Here is a 13,058-nt window from a genome sequence, read left to right on the forward strand (position 1 = left end):
GTATTGACTCCCTCGCAGGAGCAGCAGCCTCCAGTGAGTGGTGCCTGGCTTGGGAGTGGCCACTTGGGGTACCAGCTGGGGTGCACCCTCAGGGGGATTCCTGCTTAGGAGGAAGCTGGAGTGGCTGTGGTTCTAGGCATTGGAGGCTTGGCTAGCTTCTGATATATCAGTATGGATATGTGTCTGTCTGAGTGTGTGTGTGTCTGACACCTTCAGCTGAATGTCTCTGTGTGTCCATCTAAGAATATATACGTGTCCATGTATGTGTATATCTATTTGAATGATGCATTTGTGTAACAGTATATCTGTGTACATTTTCCTGAGGTCACGTGTCTGTATATAGAAGCAACCATCAGCCTGTATGTGTATCCATCAGAAAGTGTATCTGCTTGTTTCTGTATATCTTATTTGTGTGCGTGTGCACACGTGTGCCTGCAAATGCTTTCAAGCAGGGTACTTGACAGGCATAGGCTTTGTTCTAAGTAGGGAGGAGCAGGGGTATTTCTGAGTGGCCCTATGGCATTGTCGTAACCTGTGTACCTTTCGGGAGGTATGGGGAGAGGGGGCTGGCAAGATACACCAAAATGATCCAGTCACCTGCTACAGACTAGCCCCTCATCCTTTCCATAGACATCACTGGTGCCCAGTGGGTGCTAGGCATACTGAGTGGAAGTTCCTGTCCTCAGGGAGCTCACATCCTGGGAGGAGATGGAGACTGGCAGTTGCCACCAGGGGTACTAAGGGCCATTATAGAAACACTTGGGCTGCCCCAAGGGAGGTTTCCCCTGTCTTCAGTTGCCAAGGTAGCTTCTCCTTCTTCATTTACATTTCACCGACTTCAGGGATGCCCCACGTTGTTCTTGTTGGGACACCCCAAGGCTCTCCTGAGGTCCAGGGGAAAAGAGGAAGTGGTCAGTGGGCCATAGCAACTGCAGTTACCTCCCATAGGAGCTGTTCCATCCAACCTAGAGGAGACCCCAAGCCTAGCAAAGTCATATGCCTGAGAGGTCAGCAGGAAGTTTCCTAGAGAAGAGGGCACTTGAGTCAGGGCATCCTTGAAGGATGAATAGGAGTTTGCCAGGCAGAAAAATGGGGGAAGGGTTTCTACCTAAGGGGACTGTGTGTACAAAAGCACAAGGGCATGAGGAAGCCCAGCATGTAGAGGACAAGTTCAGACATCTACAAGTAGTTTCCTGGGACTGGAGTGGGACATTTGGGTTATAGAACAGCTAGAAAGTAAATGGGGAAATAAGCAGGCCTCAAAAGCCAGGTTAAAGGGGGTGACAGAGGAAGTTTGTGAGTGAGAACAACATGGTCAGAGCTGTGATTCAGAATCAGTGAGGCCATTTGTTCAGCACAGACTAGCTCTAAGCAGGTGCTCAAGAAGTGGTCTGGGTGAGTGAATGAGTAAAATCAACGAAAGAGAGATGGGAAAGGGAGGGACCCGAGAACCAGTGAGAAGACTTGCACTGGCCCTGGGGAGGAGGAGCTGCCAGAAATTGAGTCCAGCTGGTGGGAGGATCCAGTGGAACTGGCTTAAAGCACGCTGCACAACGTTGAGTTGGGTGCCCTGCTTCTGTGTGTCTGTCCCAGGGGGTGCTTGTGAGAGGAAGGGGTCCCTGCTTCCGACTCTTTGCTGCTTCCTGGGATTCAGTGATGCCCATCTTGTCTGTTCACCCAGGTTGACTCTGGGTTAGGACCCCTGAGGTGTTCTCTCCTTCAGAGATGAAGGTTCTTCCATCTAGGTGGGCCCCAGGGGACAGCCCAAGGCTGAGTGACAATGTTGTAAGGGCTGTGGAGCCAGAAGTTCTGGCTTTACCACCCAGAGCCCTGTGACTTTAGACAAGGGACAATGCTACCCACCTCTCCGGGCTGTTGGGCAGATTCAGTGAAGTCACCTGTGTAAGAGGCTTGTGCAGTGCCTGGCACCCAGTGGGTGCTCAGGGAGCTCCCTCCTCTGCTGCCCTGCCAGAGTCCTCCCCAGCGCACTGGGGGTTCCTGGCACCTAGTCTTTTGATCTTGGAATGCAGAGGGCTGCCCTGCCAGCTCCTGGCTGGCTCTGAGGGGTGGGTGAGGGTGTGTGGAAGGGAGGGAGGATGCAGGGCATTAATTGGGCTGGGAGAGGCAGGGAGGGGAGGTGTGGGTTTTGAGCAGTGAGGTTAATGGCCCTCGTGCCAAAGAGACAGCTTTAATGAGCTTCAGCTGGCGGTGCCCCGAGTTACTGTGCGTGCTAAAAGGGTCGCGCTGTAAGAGTTTGATGTGGACTGTTTCCCAGCCCTGGGGTCAAGGGTCAGCTCCCGTCACTGGCCACTCAGGCTGGTCCTCAGTGACATGGTGCTAATTAACTGTGTGAGGAGCTGCCAGCCTGGAGTGGGGAGTGGTATGTATCTTAGTGGGGGGTGAGGCGGCATTGGTGATGCCGGGTAAGGGTTCTGCAGATCCCACCACTTAGCCATCTCCAGGATCTGCTTGGTTCTCCCACAATACCATGGGGGGCAATGTGCAAGTCACTAATTACCGTAGGCCCTAGAGGGATCTCCTGAGCCTCTTTTCTAAGGTATGTGTGGTAGGGGGAACCTGTTGGGCCTACCTGGCAGGGCCTCCTGCTGACCACTGGTATGCTGGAGTTGCTGAGAGAGTAAGGGGGCAGGCATGCTGGTGGGGCTGACAGGGGCTGTAGCAGGGAGAGGGCTCTCTGGCATGGATGTGCATGGCTGATCTTTGAGTTTGGAGGGGAGCCGTGGGAGTGTTGGGGTAGAGGAGTGACCTGGTCAGAGTTGGGCTTCAGTCAGAGCAGTCTGAGAGTTCGTACAGGGAGAACTATGAGGAGAAACTGCAGAAAGGGTGGCCACAGCAGGGATACAGTGAGGTAGGTGGGAGGTAATGGTTAATTCGGAGCCAGCAGTGGCCGTGGGAGTGGAGGCAGGGACTTGTTCAGTGAATGTTTACCTTGCACCTACTATGTGTCAGGAACTATGGTAGGTGCTAGAAATGTATTGGCAAAGATGACACAGTGCCTTGCCCCCTCGGAGCTCACAGGTACAATCATCAGGAAGGCATGATGGCTTGGCCCTGGGGACCGAGGGAGAGGTAGGGCTCAGGGACGGCGCTCTGGGCAGAAAGGGGCTGTTGATAGCTGTCAGCGCGGCCCCTTACTGAGGGGGAGGGACGCCTCCTCTTGGGGGAGTGGATTTGGCTTCCTCCTTGGGAGCCTGGTGAACAGGGTGGCGTGGAGCAGATTGTGGGTGAGGAGAGACTGCATGTTTGTAGAACTGCTGGGCCCATGGCTGCTGCAGTGGGCTCGGGCAGCTCCCGAGGCAGGGCAGCCTCCACAGGGGACTGCTGAGTGCCGTGTGGTCCTCCTTTGATTTCAGCAAAGGGTCAGCAAGATACTCACATTATCTGGGGGCATTTTATAATAACTAATTTAATTTTCACACCAATCTTATGCAGGCAGGCATCATCATTCCCATTTTACAGATTAGGAAGCTGAGGCTCAGTTAAGTGATTTGCCTGAGGTCACACAGCCAGTTGAATTGAGGAGCCAGGATTCAAACCCAGGTTCTTCCGAGCACAAAGCCTGTGTTCTTACCATGGTGCTGAACTAGGAAGCATCTTTGTGGTGCCAGGCTTTGTGCTTCCAACAGAGGCGACGAGGAAGAAAACAAGCTCACATCCCTCGCTTCCCTCCGTGTCATGTGAAATGTGCAGGCCTTGACAAAGCTTCGCTAGCAGCAACTGAGGAAGAAAGGAAAGGAGGCATTGCCACCGCTTCACCCGTGCCACAGTCACCCTCAGAGCCAGGGCCCTACAACTACTGCCTTCTGACCTCCTGACCCGACAGTTCTTACTCTGGTTCCAGTTTGCTCTCCACCTCCTGGCCCAGGAAAATCCTGCCTGTCTTCCAGGGGCCAACTCCTCTGGCAATCTCGGCTGGTCCTCCCAGCACCAGTGTACGGAATACAGCCTTGGGCCCTGATGATAATTTGTTGGGGGTAGTGATCAGGCCCTACCTTCTTGACCTCGCTAAGGGCAGGACCTGGGCCTCCTTCCCTTCTTTCTCTTTTGAAATCCACATAAGAAATGTCAGTAAAATCTCACCTGTTGTTGGGACGTGGAGGCCCCACACACTGCTGGTTTCAGCTAGCTGGGAGAATAACTGGAACTTTCTCTGATGCCCAGCTGGGTGGTGCTGCCCTGGTTGCTTAGTGCCTCTGCTCAGGGACTGAGGAGGGTCCCTCTGAGGCTCATGGTAAAGCAGGATGGCCAGACACCAAGAAGGTTCTCTCAGGAGCTTCTTGCCCAGCATGGTTTGGCTAGAGAGCTGGGCTGGCAGGTGGCAGGTGGGGGCCTGGCCCCAGGTGGGCAGTACTGGCCAGTGGTGTCCCCTGAAGGAGTGGGGTGTCTATCAGGAGTCCAGTCAGAGCGCATTAGCTCTGTGACACGGATCTCATTAGCGCCCGTGAGAGGTGTCACTGCGGGAGAATCGTCGGCTCAGGGAGATGCTTGTACCAAAAGGAAGAAAGGACAGTGACAGCCTTTTCTCTGCCGCCTCTGCTGCCACGCTCCCTGGGCCGCCCGCCCTCCTCCTCGTGGGGGGGTGGGGGTGCTGGCTAATGAGCTCGTCTCCAGTACAGCTTTGCCTTCCCCTCCTTGAAGTTCCCAGGTCCCTCTGAAGACCTCAGGCCTGGGATTAGCACACACCAAACGCCAGCCCCCCTCTTGCCCAGCAGGAAGTTCCTTCTGATCACCCTGCTCTTGCTACCATCCATCGGCAAGGGAAAGGAGGGGGGCCAAGACAGCGCCACTGTGGCGGGGGGAGGGGCTTTCACCCGTGGGAGGCTCAAGCCCTCTGCCTCCTCTGACCAAGTGACCATGTCTACTTCTCTGACATGGGTCTTTCTTCTAAGAGGTGTGATCTCTACCCCTCCCTTCTCCATGATAACTCCTATCCCAGCAGTGCCCCCATCCCTATGGTGACCCCTTCTCGCAAGGCAGGGAAGAATGTGGGGACTCTGGCTGAGGGTTCAGTGGGTAGCATTTAGATCTGATCTGATACAGGACTTTCTGGCTCAGCTAGAAGGCTTCACAATCAGTAAGAGCCCAGTGTCTGGGCTTCAGATGACCTGAGGCTGGTGAAGTATTGATATGAGGCCCCTGCAAACCTAATAGTCTTCTCTCTGGCTGTCCCAGAGATGCAGTGAGGTACCTCACCCCCAACCCCCGCTTCAGCTATCTTCAGGGCTGGGAGGGGAGGAGTCAGCTCAGCTGTCTTATGGGGAGGGGGCAGAGACAGCTGGAGTGCCTGCTTCCCCAGCACTACCCTCCTTGCCGACTCCTGTCCAGTTCTTTCTGGTGTGGCCCAGAGAAATTGAAGAGAAGGGGAGATGGAGGGCCATGTCTCCAGGCATTGGCAGCCTCCAGTGGCCTGCCTGGATAGTGCTCAGGGAGAGGGGTGCTCACTCCTTCCTCCCTAAGCTGGCACCCTTGGAGCCCCAGAGTCATCTGAGGAATTGATCCTTGTCAGACACCAGGCTCTAGTCTTTAGTAGCAACCATAGATGGAAAAATTGGATAGATGGATGGACAAGTGAACTGATGGGTGGATGGAGGAAGGTTCTGGTGTATGTATGTGTGTGTTGTGTGTGTGTGATGTCCTGGGAAGTACAATCTTTGTTTCCCTACCTTCCTAGCCCCAGGCTGGCCTGGCCTCCCCTTGTCTCTCTCTGTATCTGCTGTCAAACCATCGCAGACGTAAATGACAAAGAAATCAGAAAGACAGATCAATGCCGGCCAAATTAGCACTTGCAGATAGACTGTGCGGGGATGTCAGCGCCCTGACCCCTGGTGATCTTGCAGCCTCCGCTGCTGATATTATGCAAATTGCATCCATCTGGCAGGACCTGCGTGCTGGCTGCTTCTACTCAGGAGTAATGGGCTGGGGGTGGGCGGGAGTGTTGGAGCAAGAGTCGATGGAGTGAGTGTGTGCGTGTGTGTGCATGTGTGAGCATGTGCTTGAGTGTATGTGAGGGCGTGCAGTGCCCACCAAGCACTGGGCGGTGATGGAGTGATTGACAGGGCAGATAAGGGGCTGCATTGGATTCCTTAGGGCTGGGGGATTAGGAGCAGCCACAGATGGGAGATAACTGGACTTCATTTCAGTTTATTTTCCTCCTTATCCCCTCTCCCCACCTTCACTCCCCGAAAAACACAATCTTTGTAGTTTGCGTTTTCATCAATATTTGCAAGTCATTACCACTGGTTTAAGGTGAGAGACAATGTCAGGGCCCAGACCAGTCCAGCCCCTCCCCCAATCCTGTACAGGTCTGGTACCCTGAGGGTAGCTAGAGCAGCCCAGACAGCCTTCACTCCAGTGGTGTTCACAGCATCCCCTCCTCCCAGGCCCACAGTACTCATGGGACAATCCATACCTCATGGACCAGCCCTACTGACCTACTTCATCTGACCTAATGTCACCACAGTCCTTAAACTGGGCCCCTGCCCCTCCAACCTGAAGCTGCTGTGTGACATCCAGCATAGGTGCTTCTGCCCCTGGTACTAGCTGGGGCCCCTGGGAGCTGCTCTTTGTCTTCTGCAGGGCTCTAGACCCTTCCCCACAGCTCCTCCTGTCCTTGACACTATTGACCAGGGCCCAGACCCCAGCTGGGCAAAATGAGGCCTGTGGCCTAGGAGAGAGGAATTCCTTTGGTCTGCTCTGAATCCTCCATCAATACCAGTATCCTTCCACAACATTTGCTGAGTGCCAGATGTAGTATGGAAGACTTTGTTATCTCAATGAATTTCCAAACACTGTGGGATAGGGGCTGTCACCTCTAGTGAGGCAACTGAGGCTCCAGAAGGTTGTTATTCACCCAAGACTGCAGAGCAAGGAGGTGGGAGAGCCACAATGTAAGCACACATCTGTCTAGGGTCAGAGCTCTTAACCACCAAGCTCTACCTCCTCACCGCCCTGCCACCAGCCTCAGACATCACACATCACCACGCCTGGATCCATTTAAGGGAACCATCCTTGTACAGTAGGCAGGCAAGTTCCTTCAGCTCCTAGCCTCTAAACACAGACCCTGACCCAGACGAGATCCCCTGCCAGGCTGAATCAGACTGAAGGGGACAGGATTCAAACGCATCCCGCCCTCAGGAGCTGTGTGTCTGAGACAATTGGGCTGTAGCAAGAAGGACACACAGAGGACAGAATGCACCCAGCAGCTGAGCCCGCCCAGGGATATGTCACGGCACGTGGCATCCAGGCCCCTGCAGCTCAGAGAGAGGGGCTGAGCAGCTTAGGCCAGCCAGCTGTGGTGGCTGAGGGTATAGCTGTCTCAGGGGCCCCTCCAAAACTGGGTCCCTGCTGTACCCTCCCACCAGGCAGGGTTGGGAGCTGGGAGGGCTGGGGACATGTCCGGGGACACGTGTGCAAGGGGAACTTGTCCTAATGAGGAGAACATGGCTGCTAGTTAGGCAAGGGGCGGGCGGGGAGCCGCAGAGCTGATTGAAGGCAGGGGCAGGGGTCAGACAATTAGGCCCAGATCCGGCCGTTTGATGTGAGTTCTGAGGCCTCAAAGCCTCCCTTCAGCCCGCTCCCTCCACTCCCTCCTCTCCCTCCTCTTTCCTTTCTTCTTCTGCCCAAAGGCAGGAAGGATGGAAACGCTTACTCTCACTGTTACTATTATTAAACTCTGTGGCAGGCCAGGCAGACCCCAAGACTCTTGCCAACAGGGGGCACCCCAGACCCCCAGGAGGCTCCTTGGGCCCCAGGGGGTCATCTGGCCAGAAGTCAAGGCCAGCCTGAGGGCAGGGATGGGCTGAGCCCCACAGCAGGGTAACCCTGCTGCCTCTCTTACTTCGCATGCAGAAGTGAATGGGGCCGCCCAGTGGGGATTTGGGCACAGGGCTGCCTGGGCCACGTTCCAGGCCTGCTTTGAGCATCACCTCCTGCAACCACCTAGTTCTTTTCTAGTCTGTCCTGGGGTTTGGGGATGAGAGCATGGTTCATTCACGCTTATACCCCATCACACAAATAGTTGTCTGCAGCAGTCACACCAAAACCTTGCCCCACAAGATAAAGATACATAGAGCCACACAGCCCCACAGTACCGTCACATTCACACACCAGAACACCCCCCCACACCCGCACCCCAGACGTCACGGCCACGCTTACCATCACAGGGTCCCCTACTTGAGTCACACCCACAGGGTCTTGCACAAAAGCCCTGACTGTCTCCTGTGGCAGGGCCCTGGGAGCGCAGCCCCTCCCCTAGAGTAGCTGGGAACAGCAGTCGGATCTTGTGTCCAGGGTGAGTGGGAACCGGGCCCCTCCAGTCCCCCACCCTAGGAAATAAGCCTAGAGAGCTGGTACTGACCAGAGAGTGGGAGGAAGCCAGATTGGGGGGGGCAGTGGGGAGAGGGAGGGTGGGAGCAGAGATAAATGTTAGCTCATTTCTTCCGTAATTAGTTACTCCCTCATCCCCGCGTTGTAATTGTGAACAAGCTGTAATGTTTAATTAGTCTGTAAATGAAACCCCAATTTCATAATGGCCTGGCTGACAGGGCTAAGTGAGCAGGGGAGGAGGCGGAGGGGAGGTAATAGGCAGGGCCTGCAGGAGGGAGGCAGACTTGTGGGATCACCTCCTCTTCAGCCCCAGCCTGGCCTCTCTGGGGGGAGGCTATGGGACCAGTCCAGTACTTGCACTCCTGCCTCTAATATCCTCTCCATCGGCTCTTCCTACCAGAAAAAGGAGAGAGAAGGTGAGGTGCCTGACATCCTCCCTCCCTCTACCGCCTCCCCCATTCTCTGTTTGCCTTACCACAATCACAGCCCCATCTAGATGCTTCTGGTTGGAGAAGCTGACTCTGGGGACCCAGGCCTTATGACCCCAGCAAGGATGATGGCTCCTCCCTAGGTCCAACCTTCTCCCTCCCCAAATCCTCCTACTAAGAGACCTTTGCTTGGCACGTGGACCTCAAGATCTGGTTGGCCCTACATCTAAAGGATCCAGTAATTGGCATAGGATAGGCCCCTCCCCCTCCAGTCCCACCGCTAAGCGGAATCCACGTGCGATGCTGACACCCCAGGCCTGACCTTCCTCTTAGTAGGTATCACTGCAGACTGTGATAAACCGGAGCTGCCGCAGGGGGGAGCCCCTGGCCCCACCGCTGCCTCATCGGTCTCTCCCTGTCTCCCCTACAACATCCTCACCGCCTGCACACGCCCCCGCCCCGCCTGCTGCGGCCATAAATCTCAATTTACGAGGGCGGCTCTGGTGGGGGAGGGAGGCAGCGCCGCTAATGACGGCTCCTCAGCCGGATTTTTCATGTTGCACAGTCATAAATTTTTAAGAACAGCATGGGCAGCACGTTAGCGAGTTATCGAGGCTACCTCCGTGCAGGCTGCCTAGCTCCAAGAGAGCAGAGACCCGGTAGGGCAGAGGAGGCGTTTGGGATGAGGGTGGAGAGAGGCGGCAGCCAGACCAGTCTGAGGCAAGGGTAAGGCTGGGCCAAGCGTGAGCCTTTGCACAGGGTGAGAAAGTGCCGCCACAGCAGCCGGGAGCCCAGGACAGGCACGCGGTGGGATCAGGCGTGTGGGCACACAGACCATGGCGTTGGGAGGTGCTGATGGATGCCTCTGCTCCAGGACTTGACACCATGATGTACGGGGAGCCTGGAGACATATGGATTTTCAAAGTGGCCACTTTGAATAGAATTACAAACCCTGACCATGTGCACAGTGAGGCCTCTGCCCTGGCAGAGCTACATTTGGTTCATAAACAAGGTGCCTTTTAGATGGTTATGGAGAGCTAGAGTCCCTGGAACCACCAAGAGAGATCCCTGGGGAAATGCCCACAGAGGGGGTGGATCTATGGATATGCTGGAGCCAGGAGCCAAGCGGACCTCCTCCTAGTTAAGGCTCATCACTTCCAGGTTGTGTGGTCCTGAGTAAGTCATTCACCATCCTGAGCCTTGTTTCTTCCTCTTTAAAATGGTGTTGAGGGGGCTGGCTCCGTGGCCGAGTGGTTAAGTTCGCGCGCTCCGCTGCAGCGGCCCAAGGTTCGGATCCTGGGCACAGACATGGCACCGCTCATCAGGCCACGTTGAGGCGGCGTCCCACATCCCACAACTAGAGGGACCTGCAGCTAGGATATACAACTATGTATGGGGGGGGGGGGAGATAAAGCAGAAAAAAAAAAAAAGATTGGCAACAGTTGTTAGCCCAGGTGCCAATCTTTAAAAAAAAATGGGGTTGATGTTGGCCCCTACCTCTCAGGCTTACTATGAAGGTGAAGGAGATAATGCATTTGCAAGTACTGTAAAACCCTGAGTACAAGCTAGCTCCATTCTCTTTCTGAATCTCTGGAAAATTTTGAGGGGAGTGTCTTGGGAGGAGATCCCTCTGGGAGATGGTGGGGTGTTCACTTTTGTTCAGTTGTTCATTCAGAGGATGTTTGCTGAGTCTTCTGGGTGCCAGGCCAGTCCTGGGTTTTCAGAGGTGAGGGATGTTCCTTGCTGGGAGGCAACGTGAGCACTTGTGGCTGAGGTGGCTCAGTGTTCCCAGCCCTAGGCCTGGTCCCACCGCAGGGTCCATGGCCCTAGGCCTCAGGGTACTGAGAGGCCCACACAGGCCCCTTGCAAGCCTGCAGGCCAAGAGCTTACCTGAGTTTCCTGATCTTTGCAGCTGAGGATTGGTGATCTTGACCGCCTCTCAGGAGCCACAAGCACAAGGCCAAGAAATGAGATGTTGCTCTAGTTAGCAGAGGGGCTGTTAGTGTGTGTTTGTATCGGAGTGTTCAGGATGACTCCTTGGTAAGCCACCAGGACAAATGCTGGTCGTTTAGGGAGAAGAGCGTCCCCAGGCTGGGTCTTGTTGGTGTAGGCGAGGTCCCCTACCCCTTCTCAAGCTGCTCTCCTCATGCCCTCTGCTCTCCGGCACAGTGCCCTCCCTCATATTCTGGAACCTGCCATGCCTTCTCTCACCTCAGGGCCTTCCCATGTGGTTTTATTTACCTTGGGAGCCCCCCATTCTCACCCCTTTGCCTAATTAACTCCTGCTCATCCTTCACAGTGCAGCTCCAAATTTGCTTCCCCAGGGAATCCTTCCCTGACTCCTAGACTTGGTCGGGTCCCCCTCCCCTGTGCACTGCTCCTTCATAGCACGCTGCACCTCCCCTTTATAGCATTTGTCTTGGTGGTAATTAAAAAATAAGTTGTTTAATGCCTCTCTCCCCACTAGACTGTAAGTTCCCTGAGGGCAGAAACTTATGTCTGTTTTGTTCAGCTTGTATCCCCAAAACGAAACAGTGTCTGACTTATGTGGGCAGATAGTATATAAAATGTGTTGTTTTGAATTGAGGTAAATTGAAATGGCCCTGGCCCACCCCTGGGTGCCAGGGCCGGGGTAGGTGGGGGGAGTGCACTGAGGGGAGGTGGTTAGCGAAGTGCCTGGGGCTGAGGTGGTTCCCATTAGTCCTCATGATTAATTCACACCACACTGTGATGGAGTAGGCTTGTCCCCAGTCAGCGCCTCCGCTGGGGCCCACCTGTTAGCGACAAACAAACAAAGGGGATAAATAATGCATTGGGAGCTGAGCCAGGCAAGGCGGCTGTATTGAAATTAATAGGGATTAGCTGAGCAGCTTGAGGATGAAATATTTACCAGGTGGGACTGGGCTTAGGGAGGGCAGCCCCCCTCCCAGAGTCCCCAGGCATAGCTAGGCCCTTCTCCAGGGCATCATTGGCTAGGACTAGGGGGGCCCAACACCACTGCTACCACCCCAGATGCCTCGGTTTGCAGGACAGGCTGGCCAGACTGCTGAGAGCTCAGGTCCCAGTCAGTGTCCTGGCACAGCAGGTCTTGAAATCCAGATACTAGGAAGGAGAAGAGGTGGGGAAGGGGCCAAAGTCTCCAGCACTTTGGAAGCTGGGGACACGATCATGACTGATTTTCAGGGCCTGGGCATGTCTGGGCTTCTAGTGGCAGATGTCAGGGCTAGAGTAGGTCACCTGTGGTCCTGTCCCCTGATCTTTTCCTCCAGTGCTTCCTTTCTTCCACCTAATACATATTTACCGAGGGCCTCTGTGTAGATAACATCAGTGCCCTTAAGGGGTTTGTGGTCCAGCAGGGGTGACAGAGGCAATCACAATGCAGGAACATTGGGTGCTATGGGAGCACACAGAAGGGGTTCCTAATGCAAATGTGGGGACCCAGGTAAGGCCCCTCAGGAAACAGCAAGCTTACGTTCTGAGGAACAAGGCGGAGCTCCAGCTGAGAAGTGAGGGAGGCGCTTTCCAGGCAGAAGGAAGAGCGAGTGAAAAGGCAAGAGGCCAAAGAGGCCTGAACCCATGGCCCAACAGGAGAGTGGGAAGGATGAGGCCAAGAGGGGAACCTGGGCAGACCCCGGAGCTTTATAAAGGAGTTTGGACACTGTCCTGAGAGCAGTGAGGCACCTCTGGGAGGTGGCTGTTTGTTTCAATTAACTCAAACTTTTTGAACTAATTTTACATTTGCAGAAAAGTTTCTGTATATCTCTTACCCAGCTTTCCTCATGTTGACGTCTTACATAATCACAGTACAATGATCAGCACCAGGAAATTAACGTGGGTAGTATGCTATTAACTAAACTAAAGATCTTATTTGAATTTCACCAGTGTTTCAACTAATGTCTTTTTTCTGTTCCAGGATCATTGAAGGGTTTTAAGACAGGGAGTGAAATGACCAGATTTGTGGCTTAGAAGGACACCAGGGAGGAGATTGTGAAGGGAGGGCACTGCTATCCCCTAGATGAGAGACGGTGGTGCCCTGGACCAGGATGGTGGTGGTGGGAATATAGATTTAGAAATTATTGGAAAATATGTGGTAAATAAAGCTAAGGGGTGGATAAAATTGCCTAGGGAAAGTAGAGAGTGAAAAGGGAAGAGGACCAATGGCAGCTCTGAGCAACCCCACATCTTAGGGGTGCTCAGAAAAATAAGAAGGTACCAAGGAGCTGGAGGAGGGTTGATGGAGAGAGAAGGGGGTGTCACTGAAGCCAAGCAAGGCCTGAGATAGTC

The 13,058-nt window shown here is 54.4% G+C and overlaps 1 protein-coding gene across 50 annotated transcripts in view; it reads left to right on the plus strand.

The window, feature by feature from the left end:
- Positions 1–13,058, plus strand: part of ERI3 (ERI1 exoribonuclease family member 3) — a 127,116-nt gene that overhangs the window by 102,019 nt on the left and 12,039 nt on the right. The gene's annotated exons all lie outside the window — the stretch shown is intronic.

This window comes from Equus przewalskii, chromosome 2, assembly GCF_037783145.1.
Source record: "Equus przewalskii isolate Varuska chromosome 2, EquPr2, whole genome shotgun sequence".
Taxonomy (NCBI): domain Eukaryota; kingdom Metazoa; phylum Chordata; class Mammalia; order Perissodactyla; family Equidae; genus Equus; species Equus przewalskii.